The sequence below is a fragment of the Pogoniulus pusillus genome, chromosome 1, assembly GCF_015220805.1.
Source record: "Pogoniulus pusillus isolate bPogPus1 chromosome 1, bPogPus1.pri, whole genome shotgun sequence".
NCBI lineage: Eukaryota > Metazoa > Chordata > Aves > Piciformes > Lybiidae > Pogoniulus > Pogoniulus pusillus.
This window is the reverse complement of record NC_087264.1, coordinates 34,363,403-34,374,901: the sequence shown is the minus strand read 5'-3', so window position 1 is coordinate 34,374,901 and position 11,499 is coordinate 34,363,403.

Genomic DNA, 11,499 nt, shown 5'->3' with positions numbered 1-11,499 from the left:
TCGAAGAATGGCCACATATCAAAATTACTTTTGTCAGACACAATAGAGTTTTTTTTAAAAAGAGGGCTTAAAAAAACCCAGCTCTGATTTGAAATGCTCCTCATGTATCTGAGCAGGAACTACAACATCTTGTCCTGTGATTTTAAAATAACAGAAAATATACTTTTGTTAAACTTCACTGAAAATGAAGGCTGTGTTAGCATCGTAGAATCATTAAAGCTGAAAAATGCCTCTAAGATCATTGAGTCCAACCATCAACACAGCACCACCATGGCCACTAAGCCGTGTCCTGAAGTGCCACATCTGCACTTTTCTTGAACACCTGCAGGGATGGTGACTCCATCACCTCCCTGAGCAGACTGTTCCAATGCCTGAGCAAGCCTGGTTCCCATCTTCCCTCCAGAGGGATAAGTGCACAACTCTAACCCTGCATTTCATCCACTTCCCTTCTCCTGACCACGACTCTCAGCACCATTAGCTTCATATGGGTTCACACACAGCATCCAGGTCCACAAGAGCCCAATTTTCCTTCCAGGCTGATCATCTCCTGCTGCCCTAGCTAAGGAATTCACCTCTCTCAGCCCCCACTGCAGCACAGTGACAGCCTCCTGCAGATTTTACCTCTTTTTCTCCCCCTCCCCCCTCCCAGAACTAGACTACTGCCCCATTCTTCATTTCTTCAGGAATGTGTCTGTTCTTTATATAATTACCATGTTTTAAAAGCAATTGCTTCTTGCCTGCAGGTCTCTCCATTTCTGAAGGAAAGCAAACCACAGGCTCTTGTATGCACATTAACCAAAGCATGTTTTTAACACTCAAGAAGGGAGGTTTCATACACAATGTAATGTCAACAAGCATTTTCTCAGCACAGACACAAAAGTGGGTATTAATGGAATTAACTATTCCTTACGTAAGACACAAATGCTGGCAACATGGCATCTTTGTAAGCAGAAGCATCATTTTAAACATAGAATCATAGAATGGTTTGGGTTGGAAGGGACCTGCAAAGGTCATCTAGTCCAACCTCAACATGATTTTATTTGTTAAACTAAAGACTGCATTATATATTTATTCTCTCTACACAATTTTTCTTCCTAGCTGACTTGCCATAACACAAAATGTCACCTCCCAACTGTTAAAAACAAGACTACTTTGTTTGCATTTTTAGTATTTCCCCACCTCATATTACTTAAACCATAATTTTGGGAGTTACTTTCAGTGCTGCCCGATGCAATGTGTAAAATGAAGTATCCAGCTTGAATTCTTCACTAGTGATTTTTGAAGTATTTTGTGAATACTACAAAGCAACAGCATCCAGAGAAGGGTAAGGAGGCGAGTGAAGGGCCTGGAACACATGGCCTATGAGGAGGGGCTGAGGGAGCTGGGGTCATTCAGTCTGGAGAAGAGGAAGCTCAGGGGAGACCTCATCGCTCTTTTCAACTCCCTCGGGAGAGGTCGGATCAAGGAGGGGGCATCCTCTGCTCCTTGGTGGCAAGCTGAGATAGAACCAGAGGAAATGGTTCCAAACTGCATCAGGGAGGTTCAGGCTGGATGTTAGGAAATATTTTTTCACTGAAAGCATTTGCAAACATTGGGGATGATCTGCCCAGGGCATTGGGGAAGTCACCCTCCCTGGAGGTGTTCAAGCAGGTTTTTGAGTAAGCAATTTTCCCTCTTCTATGTGCTGATTGTTGAAGAATTGAGAATATAGAGGAACAGATATTAAAAGCAGTATCATGTACATAACCCAGACACTACTAGTGGGAGAAAACACAAGGGATGATGCCTTCTGTATCTACCACTCATAGAGATGGCAGGCAAGAGCTTTTGAACTGGTGAATACCACCTCATGAATTTTTGTCAAATGACAGCCAATGATAACTTCACTGCCTGCCAGAAATGGCAGTTGTCTGCTCTAGCAGATAAAGATGAACTCAGCACAGATTTACATGTCTGTTTGGAAGCTCTTCCTTCACTGATGGCCACTCCACAGAGCTCAGACAGTGTCTTTCTCAGGGTGCACATAACTCCTGGTGTAGGTGTCTGGATGGTTATTGCACAGACATCTGGCAGTCAGATGCACAGCCTGCACTGCCAGCTCTGCTCCCTGCCTACCACTGTGGTTTTTGGAGAGCAGGAAACAGGGCCCACTTTTCACTGGCTGCAGAGCTCCATTCCTCACGTCCTGTTGGGCTGTGGACCAGAAAGGTTTCGAAAAAGCACTCTGGGAATGACTGCCCTGATAGTGGCTCTTTATCAGGGGCCTTTTTGCAAGGCTGAGCTCAGAAACAGCAGAGCTTAGGAACCAGCTGCCAAACCTTTCTCAATGTGCGATGTAGCCACAGGAAAAGAAAAACAGCAGGCAGTCTGGAGTAGCAGCCCACATGCCCACAGAGCATGCAGATGTAAATGTGATAGTATGTGCTCTCTGTATTCATACCTGCATTCAAATCTGCAGCACTCGGTGATTTGGGAGCACAAGGATCCCCTTTAAATTAAGGCAGATGCAGAGGCTTGGGTTCAAACAAACCCCTGACTCTCCTAAACCTTTTCCCTGGTTTTATTGAGCTTTTTATTATGCTAAATGCTTATTCCCTGACTCCGAGTTTTCACTATTAACACCTGAGAACAAAATCATAGGTTGCTGAGCACTTTGAAATCAAAAGTTTTCTCCAAAATAGACTGAAATACATAAAGCTTTCAATGTACTTCATTTAAACTGCCCTAACCTCTTACAGGACATAGTGTGGGTTTCTGTATTTCAGGCTATGTATTACTGCAGTGCACTCCTTATTATCTTGGGGAGAAGGCTTTATCATCATAAGTACTTACCTCTGCACTGTTGCACAGAAGAATATTAAAGCCATCCAGACAAAAGATGCCAGTTGAAAAGAAATGCCTTTTGGATTTGGCCTATAGGCTGGAAGCAGCAGGAGAGTGGTTTTGGCTTCTAATCCTCTATGTGTATGAAAAACTTCAGCTGACGAAAAAAATGCTTCTTCCTGTCTTAGAAATATTTTTCACTGGTACACAAGGGAAGTATTTATGTTATTAAAAACAAAAAAACAATCACCCTCTCCCCCCCAAACAAGCCACACACAAAGCAAACAAACAAAAAAAAAGGTTTTGGGAAGATTAGAGGATTACAGGCTGGACTGGTAGGCCAAGACTAGCTGTATGAAATTCAACAATGTCAAGTGCTGGGTCTTGCACTTGGGTCACAACAATCCCATGCAATGCTACAGGCTTGTGGAAGAGTGGCTGGAAGGCAGCCCAGTAGAGAAAGACATGGAGGTGTTGATTGACAGCCAGATGAGTGTGAGCCAGCAGTGTGCTCAGGTAGCCAAGAAAGCCAACAGCATCCTGGCCTTTATCAGGAACGGTGTGGCAAGCAGGACCAGGGAAGATATTGTCCCCCTGTACCAGCACTGGTGAGGCCACACCCTGAGTACTGCAGTCAGTTTGGGGACCTCACTACAAGAAAGACATTGAAGTGCTGGAGCATGTCCAGAGAATGAAGATGGTGGAGGGTCTGGAGAACAGGTCTGGTGAGAAGCATGGAAGGGAACTGGAGTTGTTTAGCCTTCTGAAAAGGAGGCTGAAGGGAGACCTTTTAACCCTTTACAACCACCTGAAAGGAGGTTGTAGCGAGACGGGTGTTGACCTCCTCTCCCTAGTAATGAGTGATAGGACAAGAGGAAAGGGCCACAGGTGGTGTCACAGGATGTTTGGCTTGGATAGTAGAAAAAATATTCTTCTCTGAAAGGGTTCTCAAACACTGAAATAGCCTCCCAAGGCAAGTGGCTGAATCCCCATCCATCAAGGTGCTTTAAAAATGCAGAGATGCAGTGCTAAGACTTAGTAGATTTAAGTAATGCCTGGCCTTGATCTTAACAGTTTTTTCAACCAATACAATTCTCTTATTCTAAGATTAAAATAAAAGTAATGTCACTGAAATTAGTCAGCTGCAAGAACACAGTGAAGCTGAAGTGCACATTTCAGAGCAGGGCCAGCACACCCTGCAGAATGTTTGTCATTTACATTGTTTATGCAGTGGAAAAGCACAAGTTAGCTGCAGCAATATTCTCTCACTCATGGAACACTAACTTTTAAAACTAGCTTTTGGATATTAAAAAGAAATTATAATTTCATGATCTTCTCTTCCTCAGTTACCCTTTTACTTTGTTCTACTTCCCCCTATAGAGCATCAAGTTTTAAGAGACAGAAGCTTCATAATATGGATATTTTCTTTCTGTTCCTAGCTTCAAAAAGCAACAGGTTTGCCTTTAAGGAGAAAAGCAAAAAAACACAACTTTTTTCCACTTGTTTAAGATGGTGTCAATGAAAGCTTTTCAAAATGAACCACACTTTAATTTCTGAACGTTCAGAAAAGCAAACTTCAAGTACATGAGAAGTTTATAACCTTGGAGAGCTAATGTTGCTGGCCATAGGTAGATGTGTAGAGAAGGAAAAGGCACTCTTCTTTTTTTAATCATCAAGACTATTAACTTTTAAATTACATTTCCATTATATATGATCAAATCTGGTGCTGAGACACTGGAACAGGTTGCCTAGGGAGGTTCTGGATTCCCCCTCCCTGGAGATGTTCAAGGCCAGGTTGGATGAGGCCTTGAGCAACCTGGTCTAGTGGGTGCTGTCCTTGCCCATATGTCCTGGTAGGGCATAAATCATTCCAGGCAGGCTTAACCCTTGCTATCTTTCTGTTGTGCTGGGGTGTGGGAGTGAGCAGATCAGCAAACAATAAGGGTTTTGCCCCAGCAAAGCCTTGAGGGCTAGGGGTTAGCACCTCATGTCAGGTGTCTTGTGCTGCCCTCACTGTGCCTGCGTAGTCAGAGGCACTAAGCTTTGAATTCATTGGCCAGAACAAGGGTGCCAGTGCCTATGGGCCAGTTTGATTTTCAAATCAAATATATAAAGTAAGATGATTTAGAAACTGTGCCTTTCTGCATTGCCTTTCTGCATCCTGCCTTTCTGCACCGTGCCTTTCTTACATTAGCCTTTGTGTGCACGTAGCCATTCCATCTCTCCTTGTTTGCGGCTCATTAAAGGCAGCCACCTGTATGCAGCTCACACCTGCCAGCTTAGCAGCATCTCTCTGCCTGAAATATATGTATTTTACACTGGGATCATTGTGAGTTTGAAAGCATCTTTCTTGCAGGAGACTTACTCAGGGACCAAAAGAGTCGTGAGTACATACACTGGAGTGAATGCCAAGACTCCACAGGCATAGCTAGAATTTTTCCTGTTCTTGCATTACTGTTTTCCAAGTTCTGATTGTTTAAGCTGTTTAATTCTGTGCAATTACTTTCCTGTCGACCAAAAATCCAAAGAAACTCAGGGAATTTTCCTGATTTTTAAAAAATTACTAATACAAATTAATATTCACACAGAAATTAACAGTCATCATTCATAACCGATTATTAATTTCCACTACACCACAGCAGAGGGGTTGGAACTGGATGATGTTTAAGGTCCCCTCCAACCCAAACCATTCTATGAATCTATGAGATGCTGTATCATATATTAACATCTTCCTCAAAAAAAGCATTTATTATTGTCTAGGTATATTGACTTCAGCTCTTGAGTCAGCATTTTTAGTATTTATAGAAACCTGATGATTGTACTACTTGGTAAAGTGATTTCAGGTACCCAGTATTGATGAGATTCCAGTTTTGAAAGAAACAGACAAATGGAACATCTGTGGCTTTATCTCATGTGTATATATATACATGAAATCATAGAATCATAGATTTGTCAGGGCTGGAAGGGACTCAAGGATCATCCAGTTCCAAGCCCCATGCCATGGACAGGGACACATCACACTAGATCAGGTTGCTCACAAGCCACATCCAGCCTGTCCTCATAGGCCTCCAGGGATGGGGCTTCCACAACCTCCCTGGGCAACCTGTTCCAGTGTCTCACCATCCCCATGGTGAAGAACTTCCTACTAGTAAATTTACCCACTTCTAGTTTTGCTCCATTCCCCCCTGTCCTATCACTACCTGACATCCTAAAACATCCCTCACCAGCTTTCTTGTAGGCCCCCTTTGGATACTGGAAGGCCACAATAAGGTCTCCTTGGAGCCTTCTTTTCTCCAGACTGAACAGCCCCAATTCTCTCAGTCTGCCTCCATGGCAGAGGTGCTCCAGCCTTCTGATCATCCTCATGGCCCTTCTCTAAACACGTTCCAGCACATCCACATCCTTCTCATAACAGGGGCTCCAGAATTGGATGCAATACTCAAGGTGGGGTCTCACCACCCTACAGGGTGGAGGGGGAAAATAATCTCTCTCAACCAGCTGGCTACACTTCTCTTGATGCAGCCCAGGGTCTAGCTGGCTCTCTGGGCTGCAAGTGCACACATACAGCTCATGTTGAGCTTCTTGCTCACCAGTACCCCTCCAGCTCCTGTCTTTCAGGGCTGCTCTCAGGCCATATATATGTGTGTGTGTATATATATGTATAGCTACTTATTTTGATAAACATGGTTTGACTAGCTCCCCCAGGGCTAGTCACCATCAGGGAGCGGTGCCATTATTCAGCTAATCATGAGTGCACATTTCTCAATTGAGCATTTAATTCATTATGAAAATACACAAAGCCATCCCACCCAACATTTTTTAAATGACTGGAGAGGCTGGCAACTATGCTACTGCTATTGTTTTTTTTAAATACAAAAGGAAACTCAAAAGCTATTAATTATACATGCCTGCTACTGTCACAGAACCATACAGTCATGGAATGGTTTGGGTTGGAAGGGACATCCTAATGTCATCTAGTCCAAACTCCCTGCAGTCAGTGGGGACATCCTCCACTGGATCAGGTTGCCCAGAGCACCATCAAGCCTGACCTTGAATATCTGCAGGGATGGGGCCTCAACTACCTCCCTGGGCAACTTCTTCCAGTGTTCCACCACTGTCATGGTAAAGAACTTGTTCCTAACATTCAATCTAAATCTACTCTTCTCTAGCTTGAAGCCATTTCCCCATATCCTATAACTCCAGGCCCTTGCCAACAGTCCCTCTGCAGCCTTCTTGTAGCCCATTTCAGAAACTGGAAAGCTGTTATTAGGTGTCCCTGGAGCCTTCTCTTTTCCAGGCTGAATAATCCCAGCTCCCTCAGCCTGTCCTCATAGCAGAGGTGTTTCAGCCCCATGATCATCTTCACAGCCCTCCTCTGGACCCATTCCATTAGGTCCATGTCCTTCCTGTGTCGAGGGCTCCAGAGCTGGATACAATACTTCAGGTGAGATCTCACAAGAGTACAGTGCCAGAACCACCTTTCTCCATCTGCTGGCTAACGCTGCTTTTGATGCAGCCTAGAATGCCATTGCCCTTCTGGGCTGCAGGCTCATGCTGTTGGCTTATGTCCTTCACTGTATGCAGTGAAACCTCTTTAAAGTTTGTGATACCTACAGTGCTGGAGCTGATTGAACTCCAATGCTCCTTTCTTGCAAGACTGTGTGTCTTATCACTCCTGACAGACTCAGTCACAGCAGAGAGCAGTTAAATACTTTTTCAAGCCTGAGATATCAAAAAGTTTGAGATCAGTTTTGAAGATTGAGCTTTTGGTATCTGTGGTCTCCATTCCTTCATTCACAGAGTATGCATGTTAATTGATGAAAACTGGCATAATTCCATTTATTGGTTTGGAATGCTGAATTTAAACTGGCTTTTCCTGTGAATTTCCACTAAACCACTCTTTTTATCTTAAAAAGATAAAAGGTTGGTTTTGGGAAACAAATGCACCCTCGTGGCCAAGAGAGACAATGGCATCCTGGGGTGCATTAGGTATAGCGTGGCCAGCAGGTCACACTTCTCCCCCTCTACTCTTCCCTACTGAGACCCCACCTGGAATTCTGTGTGTAATTTTGGTCTCCCGAGTTCAAGAGAGACAGGGACCAGCTAGAGAGAGTCCAACAGAGAGACACAAGGATGACTGGGGGGACTTGAGAATCTCCCCTATAGAGAGAGACTGAGAGACCTGGGGCTGTTTAGTCTTGACAAGGCTGGGAGGAGACCTGATCAATGTATACAAATATCTGAGGGGTGGGTGTCAAGTGGAAGAGGCCAATCTCTTTTTGGTGGTGCACAGCAATAAGAAAAAGAGCAAGGGCTACAAACTGGAACACAGAAGGCTTCACTTCAGCATGAGGAGAAAGTTCTTTACAGTGAGGGTGACAGAGCCCTGCAGCAGGCTGCCAAAAGAGGTTGTGGAATCTCCTTCCCTGGAGACTTTCAAAACCCACCTGGATGCATTTCTGTGCAAACTACCCTAGGTGATCCTGCCTTGGCAGGGAGGTTGGATCTCTGGAGCTCCCTTTCAACCTCTAAGTTTCTGTGGTTCTGTGAGAAGAAGCAGTCACATGCTTCCCACAGCTCTCATCCAAAGCCCCACTTTAACCAGCTAGACTGTTATTCCCACGACTTTAGGAAGTAGAGAGTAGTGTCCCGTTGATGAGTTGTAATTGGACATGAAGCACGTCCATGAGATGCTTTCACTTCAGTGACAATGAGTTATAAAATATGGATTCCATTGCACAGGCAATTTGCTGTAAGGATATCTACTCATAGTCTTGCCTTTCTCAGAGGACTACACTTTTCTTCAAACTGAATGTAAAACCCTGGCTAACAGTTAGCATTTTTTTTCCCCCACAGAAAACTGGACTTTAGAGTGTGCATATATGTCTGCATGTATTTTTGCACCTGTAACCAGACAACTGCACAAATAAGGAAGAGCATTCAGCCCTTTCACAGCCAACTGAAAGGCAAAGTAGTTTGACCTTAAATTTTTAATTTTCATATGCAGAAAGAGAAGTAATTTTTGAGGAGCTTTTGAAAACTTAGCATCTTCCTAAATAACTGTGAAGCAGGCATATCATATTGATAAAAACACTACAATTTTCAACAATTATATTCAATCCTTCCTCTAGCATATAGCGTGGCTTCAGTTATCTAGCTTTATAGAGACTTCTCTCATCAATCTGTTTGAAATGTAATACTTGAGGAAAACACATTTCATGTACATTTTCTGTTTCAGTTGTGAAACCACACAGTGCTTTATGCCTTAGGCAAAATCAGAGTCCACAATCACTGCAGTAATACAAAATTAACTTAATGCAACAATATAAAATAAACCAAGTGGTTCTCTGGGAGAACAAAACTTTTCTAAACCCCTCAGATTTTCTGGTTTTCATTCACAACTGCAAGATGAATACAAAAAGAAGTCTGTTTCTAAGGAAGGAATTTAATTGTTTTAGCTAATCTGGGACGTGATTTAGGAAAAGCATACGGCAGAGCTGATAAAACATTAAACAAGTGCTTTGTACAGGCATCCCAGCAAATTATCTAGTGCTGTTTTCTCTCCACTTTTCTATGATGGCTGGTTATCAAGTAAATGCTATAAATGTTCTAAGTACTCTTGACTACAAAGTTTGAAACAAAAAAACCCTCAGCTGTTAACATTTCTGGATGAACTGGTATGAATGAATGTTTCCAACCTTTCTAAAGTCCCTGAATTTCATACTCAGCCCCATAATCTTGAAGAGTAATCTCCAAGTAGCTATGACACTAACTCTTTAGCGATGACAAACAGAAAGGAGTGCTGTGGGAATTATAGATAATGTTATGTTGCATTCCCCATACCATGCTATGAATCACACCAGAATTGCCACGGTCATGTCATACACACTTCATTAAGCTGTGCAGCGTGTCACATCTCTCTCTCCCCTGCTAATCACAAACATTATGCAGAGATTGTTTCTGCTCTTCATGAGAGACCTGTAATTAGTGACTTAGCCAACCAGATCTAATGAAGCGCTAGGGTTTTCCAAGTCCTGTGAGCACACAGTAATCATAGAATGGTTTGAGTTGAAAGACACCTCCAAAGGTCATCTAGCCCAAACCCCCTGTAGTCAGCAGGGATATCCTCCACTAGATCAGTTGCCCAGAGCCTTGTTGAGCCTGACCTTGATTATCTCCAGGGACGAGGCCTCAGCTACCTTCCTGGGCAGCCTCTCCCAGTGTTCCACCAACCTAATGATAAAGAACTTGTTCCTAACATCCAATCTAAATCTACTTTTCTCTCATTTCAACCACTGCCCCTTGTCCTGTCCCTGCAGGCCTTTGCAAACACTCCCTCTGCAGCCTTCTTGTAGCCCCTTTCAGGTACTGGCAGGTTGCTATTAGGTCACCCCTGAGCCTTCTCTTCTCCAGGCTGAACAACTCCAGCTCCCTCAGCCTGACCTCATAGCAGAGGTGTTCCAGTCCCCTGATCATTTTTGTGGTCCTCTGGACCTGCTCGATCAGCTCCATGTCCTTCCTATGCTGAGGACTCCAGGACTGGAGTAGCAATTCAGGTGAAATATCACCAGAGCAGAGCAAAGTAGCAGAATCCCCTCTCTCCATCTCTGGCCATACTGCTTTTGATGCAGCCCAGACTGCCATTGGCCTTCTGGGCTGCAAGTGAACACTGTTACCTCATGTCCAGCTTCTCACCCACCAGAACTCCCAAGCCCATTTCTACAGGACTGCTTTCTATCATCTCATCCCCAGCCTGTGTCAATAATGAGGACCCCTTCCAAGTTCCCACTGCTGTCTAATCATTTCATCTCTTTTCAGAAAAGTGTCCCTTTTCAGACTATTTCAGAAAATGTCACAAATGCTTCGAAAACCTTTGAGGCTCACTTGTGCTCCCCATTGCCTGGCTATGTATCTGGAAGCTTTCCAAGATACCATTGGTCATGGAAGACCATTCATCATCTCATTCTTACAAGGCTATTCATCATCTCATTCTTACAAGGCTATTTTAAAATGGTCCATGCATGTTCTGTGACAACAAACTACAGTATCCTTATTTTAGGAAGGTGAAGAGTTCTGATGTATCCTGGTAATTTGGGATTTGGATTTTACATGGATAAACATACCTATAGATAGGTAGATAGATATAGATATATAGATATTTATCTTATGTATCTCTTAATGGTACCTTAATTTGATTAAAATTAAGGGGTACTTACTTTGGATAGCACTTGTACTTAATTAAAAATTTTAATTTTCAATTGGAGGTGAGGCTTAGAGACCTCAGTTTGCAGTTACTTTTAATGTAAACAGGAAATGGATAAGAAGATAATCACCAAAGAAATAGAGTGCACAGGAAAAAATGATTATGAAATGTTATTTGACTTTTTGTGCTTCTTTTGTCTGTTGTAAAGGAAGATAAACCAATCTTGTAGAACAGCACCCTCCACATGCTGGATTTTTGTTAAGTATTGAAATTTCTTCCTCTTGTTTTATGATTCTGCCAGATAAGTCCTTTGATGAAATACTTCCTTCGCTTTGCATGTCCTAGAGATATTGCTGCAGAATATCCCATACACAGACAGGCTCTTTTCTACAAAGTGTTGTTTGGTCAGCCTGGATTGCTTTCCCAGCCCAAATCGTTTTGGACAGCATAGTCTCAAGAAGGTTATTTGGGGA